Here is a 6,000-nt window from a genome sequence, read left to right as displayed (position 1 = left end):
AATTTGCAGACACTACTCAGATTGTAAAAATGTATTAAAAGAATATAATTACAGTTTAAAGTACATTGGCCTAAATTAATTCAGGATACATCATCTAAATGTTCTAGAAGTTTATATGAAAAATAGATTGAGATATTTTTTACTACGCTGAGCTTGGTAAACATGGCAAAATGCATTATATGAGCCTGCAGGCGCCTAGCCAAATTGTACGAGGCTAGATGGATATCATGTGTGGTAAAGTAAGCTATGTCCTGTCATTGTAGCTGTTTGGGAATGAACCACATGCAGTGAGTGTATTCTGAAATTGGAGGCTATTGTGGAGACTATATGGTAATTGTCAACACCTGGCTGGATGTAGACCAATATAAGTATGAAAGGCAGGATCTGTTAATATGGGCACAAGAGCTAAACACACTATATTTGTTTCAATCTTATTAGCAAGTGCAGCTCCAATAAGGTTCTTAGAAATATTTTCTCATTAATACCCATAAATGATTGTTCTGGTATAACAGCCTTTCCTGGAGAGTAGCTAGAGTTCCAACTTGCCAATAACCTAAAGATTACAGAGTTAAATGGTGCAGTCTGCCAGCTGGATGACATACTTACTACAGGTATAAATTAGGAAACTCATCTGAGACACTTGAAGTCTGTGTTGAAACAGGCAAAAAAGTTTGTGCTATTAGTGAAGAAAGAGAAGGGTGCCTTTGTCTAGTCGCAAGTAACTTCCTTGGGTCTTACAATTATGTGGAACACACAAAGTCTCCACCAGTGTAAAAAATGAAGCAGTGTCCAGAGTAACTGTCAGAACACTGTTACCTCTTGAACACAGAAGCGCAGTCACACCCCAAAATATAAGAATGAAAGCCCAGTTGCTTCTACTCTCAAACTATTAGCTAAAGAGGCTAAGAAGTCACCTGTATTCCAAAAAAAAAAACCCAGAGAAAGTAAATGTTTCATCTGGGTAGGCATACGACCACCCTGGTAAGTCAGATTGTTGACAAGACTGCATGAAAACCACACTAGAATAGTTCAAATGAAAATGGTCAGCTCGGGCTTCAAATGCGGACCACAATATAGACGTGATGAGTATGCAGTGCCAATTATCCCAACAAGTTCATTAGATGCCCACCATTAAATCCTTTGACCGTTGGCAATGAGCTCAGAACACAAGGTAGAAAGTCATACCAATTTTGCAGAAAAGGACGAGCAAGTGTTCCTCTTAACAGTCAATGATATCTGAGATGTCCCAAAGTAATGCCATTACCTCTAGCAAAACTATTGCAGTTCGGAGGAAATTGCTGCTACACAAGCTGCCTTAAAACCTGGCCATCAATTCCTCAGCGAGGAACATCACACAAGCATCCTTAAAGATGTCTGGAATAGAACATACAGTGCCAACTGCTACCATCTCAGATCAACAGAGTTGGCAGAGTGCTTTATCCAAACATCGAAAAATCAACAGAAAAAAAAGGATGTAAAAGAGCAATCGTATAGGCTTTTTGTTGTTGTTGTGCAACTCCTGAAACAATGCAGGAAAGCCCAGTTGAGTTGTTTTTCAAATGGTATTTTAAAAACCTAGATTTCTCTTAATACCCCAAAAAGCAAAGCAATTTCAAGGAAAACAGGCAGAAAAATGTGAAAGTTCACATACTTGCTGCTAAACAGGTGTTTAGCAAAGATTACAGGGGATTAAGTAGAATGGTGTGTAATAACAAGGGTCCTTGAATTAAGTCTGTATCTTGTGATTATAAATAATTAAGTGATGGGGGGTGTCTATAAATCAGGTGTAGAGGATTGAACATTAAAAGGCATTGCATACTTTGGAAGCACGATCTATGGGTGAAACTTGCCAAGCAGCAGCTTGGCTTGCTGTGATTCAGAAGACTTGCAGAATTTCAGCAGTCTCTCTCACGTTATTGGGCCTACTTTAAAGTTCTTCAGCAGCAACAGACGTTTACAAACAATTCTGCCCTACCAATGGCCAAATATTGTAAGGTAATGAGTGCCCCTGAAGAGCTGGTGGGACTTAGCATTTCTCATGAGGTGCTCAGAATCTTAAAAGAGAAGACCCTGCAAAAGGAAACAGAAAATGGCTTCAGACAGCGTCTGACGGGAGGGAAATGTGGAAATCATTATTTTATACATATAGAAGGTATTGTTTACAGAGGAGTGTGAGGTAGGTGCATGCTTTGCACAATACTGCAGTCCAACAGCAGAGTGGTTAAAGCATTGTTCAGAGTGCATGCACATGGGCTCAAAGAGAGTATTACGTGTGTGAGCTGTGTTCCTTCGGGACCAAAATTGTTTACACTATAATCTGCCTGCACTTGTGGATTGGTGTGGCTGTGTCTGCTGTTCAGTGCTTCCTGAGAAGCTGATAATACACAAAGCTGATTAGGCTGCTGTTTTGATCTCTTCCTCTTTGGAATCTCTTCTAGTGTGTTTAATAAAAAGCCCTATTAAGAAAGTACAAGTGGGTGCTTTGTGCTTCTTCAACACCTAATTTACGATATTTAACATTAAATACTCCATCACATGTCCTGAATTTGATTATACATAGTGTTTAACATAATAGCTTTTTGCTGCAGACTTACACAGGTCCTATACCAGTATTTCCTACCAAGAATTAGGGCTGCATTCTTCCCAGAGGTATGCTTCGCCTATCCCAGATCTTTGTATTAACTAACTAAGTGACATAATGGAGTCCCATCATTCAAATTAAGGGGAGCAAACAGCCTGGCTGGAGTTTGATGTACACATTAAAACATTTATCAAACAGAGGAGGATGTGCATTCAATTTAGACCAAAAAAAGGAGATATGAAGGACCTAATTTTGCACCAAATTAGGACCAAGCAGTTTCAGTAGATTTCACTGAGGGTCATAAATGAATTTGGCCCAAATGGAGTGGGAGAAAAACATTACACATCATGTCATCTCAAAAGTATTTTGAAATCACAAGGAGTAAAAAATTAGCATCAGTTACATCTGCCGTTAGGTGCTTTCGAGTGGCCAGTGCAGCAATCACTCAACAGAACCCACTGATCTCACTGACTTTGGCAGAATTATAGAGGGCTTGTTTCCATGATCCATTGTTGAACAATTTATCTGATGCATTAATCATATCTGAGAAACCAGGATCAGGATTGCGGATTTTTCTTTTTAGCTCTTTCCTCCAATGTACACATTCATTGTGCTCCTTCAAAGAAAATAAAATTGCATTTTTTAATGTTTATGTTTAACTTTCTGTATGCTCATTTTGTGGTATTCTGTGATGAATGATAGAGTACAAGAATTTTTTTGCACTATTCTCAAGTTCAATGACTCCTGATGCAATAGAGAACAAGGGCTAATATTTATTTCCCTTCTCTGACAGTAATTGTGTTTTGGAAATTGATTTATCTTCATCTTGGCAAGTAAAGATCAAGTGCATGTTCCTTTTCCCCCACATTCCAAACTGTGTGCGTTGGAGGGGGCAGAGAAAGCAGGTTTAGGAGATTGGGGACATTAGTTTGGCTTCCAGGCTAGTGTGGCTATCTTACTCATTCCGTTAATCCTGTTGGAATACCACTGGAACTCCAGGTGGTCAATGCAGATATCCAGCTGCACAGATCTTTTAAATAAAACTGAATATGATTCTTATTTGGGGTTTGGAAGTACTTAGATTTGAAGCTAAATGTAAGAATAATCAACCCTGGTCACCCAATGACATTCAGTGCAGATACCACAGTGATAGGTGCACAGTTAATACCCATCTATGCGGATGGCTAATACAGTTTTGAATAACTGTTTTTTCTATTGGACTTTAAACCAAATCATATAGAATTCCATAGGTCCTTTCCGGTATGTGTGTAAAATTAACTTTTCAGTAAATGTGATTTATTAGTCAAGAGAATATGCCACTGGTCCGACACATATAGTAACTGTGTCAGGAGACAGGGAAGTTCTGAATCCTAACCCCCACCAGGTCAGGGCAAACATGCAGTGTAAATCAGTACTGATCTGTTTCAATAAGAGCTATGCTGATTTACACTAGCTGAGGCTCTGGCCCTATAGGTATTCATGATGTTCGAGTGGCATGGGAATGCACTTTACAGGATTTTTCCATTTGCTTTGCCCTCCAGTCCAGCTCCTCCATCCTTGCACACACACACACCTCCATTGCAGTGAATGGGAATTAATGTGCATGACAGCTCCAACATGAATCCCTAAAAGGATGACCTCTGCCCTCCAGTGTTACCAGTCCCTCTTGTGTTGTCCTCCCTATCCACCCTCCCTGTGTGACACAGCCTTACACATAGAAACGGGCACTGTAACCCCTGTGTAAGGAATTCATTTCTCTCTCAATTAATGGGAGTGCCCCAATAATGACTTTATCAACATGTCATTGTGTCTTAACTAGAGTGATTTTCCAAGACACTTAGGAGCACCATTCATCTGATTCCTCCGAACATAATTACAGTAGTGAATCCCTGTTTTATCACAAGCTGGAGTTTGCATAGCAAATGTTCAGCCATTCATAGATACAAAAAGCGCTCGTCTTCGCCTGAAACAATTGCACTAAACCAAAGCACTACGCCCTCTTTTCTAGAGCTACTTCTAAGATCCCTGTCAAAACAGCCCTTCAAACACATTTGATTGGGTTGGGGCTCACCATGCTGTCACCAACTCACTTTTCATTAGGCTGTTGCTCTCTGTTAGCCTAGCCAAGCAGAAGAACTCAAACACATGCACAAATTAAATCGACATCCAAACTCCACCAATATACAAAGCAATTTAAATGATATTCATTAGAGCGATGACAAGTCCTGATGAGGCTTTCAGGAGCTCAGTCCTTCAGCTTTTGCCGACTCCGTTTCATGGTCATTGAGGCGTAACTGCAGTGACTGTACCTCCAGTTTTTAAAAAAAAGCACTGAGAATATGACTCTGCTTCCTGACACACCTACCTCATTCTCCTTCTCTGCACAGGTTTAAATCTGGGGACAGTCCTCCAGCTTTTATATCTAGACATGTAGATAGATAAAGATATATAAAATCCTCTCTCTTTTTCCCATCCCACTCCCCACAAATGCGCCAATTAAAAAGAATTTCATTTTCAAGTAATTTCATTTCACTTGGCTAGAAAGGTCACTAACTCACAATTATTATGGCTATAAACATGTCTCCAGTTTCCTGCTGGGCAAAAAATGAATGTGATATGTTGAAGCTTAATAAAGAAGTATTTTTAATTGTTAATTTATACAAAAAAAGTTACCCTCTCTCCATTTATTTATTTAAAAAAAAAAAGATGAACACTATCCGGGGAGTAGCGTGGAGCTGACAGGTCTAACACAGGCTCTCCCTCAGTGCTAAATCTTATGAAATTCAATTCAATAGAGCCCTAAAATTCAGGTATTAAAATGTAAGAAACCTGAAAATTACCTGAGTTTTGTGTTACCAAGTCCCCTTACCACACAGGAAGTCTCATAGCAAAAATGTAGAACCTCATTCTAATCTGACCGTAGGAAAATCTAACTAGTGAGGGGAGAGACAGATAACCCTTTTATTGTAGTTATGGAAGACTTATCTAGCTATATGTGAAGAGGTGGCCCCCTGTATGTTGTAAAATACAGATGAGAATTCTTTTTTTTACCCCATCTGCCTCTGTCCAGAAGAATTTTGTATCTTATTTTAACAAGTCAAGTGTCCCTTAAAACCTGATTACTAAAGGAATGGTTTGTTATATAGTTACCCAAAAGGCTTCATATTTAGTTATGCTTCACTCCGGTTGTAATTTTTTAAAAAACTTTTTTGTATCCATTTGTTTATAAGTACACCTAGAATGAAGGATAGGCACATTTTCATAGAGCTAAAATATTCTATGCATCCTCAGTTACATATTTGGGTTACACACAAGGGTGCATGTATGTAGGTAGCTAATGATGTAGGCACATCATCATCTATCTCAAAGTGCACATCTAAATTTAACTCTCTTAAAAGATTATTTAAGCAGAAGCACAT

Source organism: Gopherus flavomarginatus, chromosome 14, assembly GCF_025201925.1.
Source record: "Gopherus flavomarginatus isolate rGopFla2 chromosome 14, rGopFla2.mat.asm, whole genome shotgun sequence".
Classification (NCBI taxonomy): Eukaryota; Metazoa; Chordata; order Testudines; family Testudinidae; genus Gopherus; species Gopherus flavomarginatus.
Note: the sequence above shows the minus strand (reverse complement) of the source record.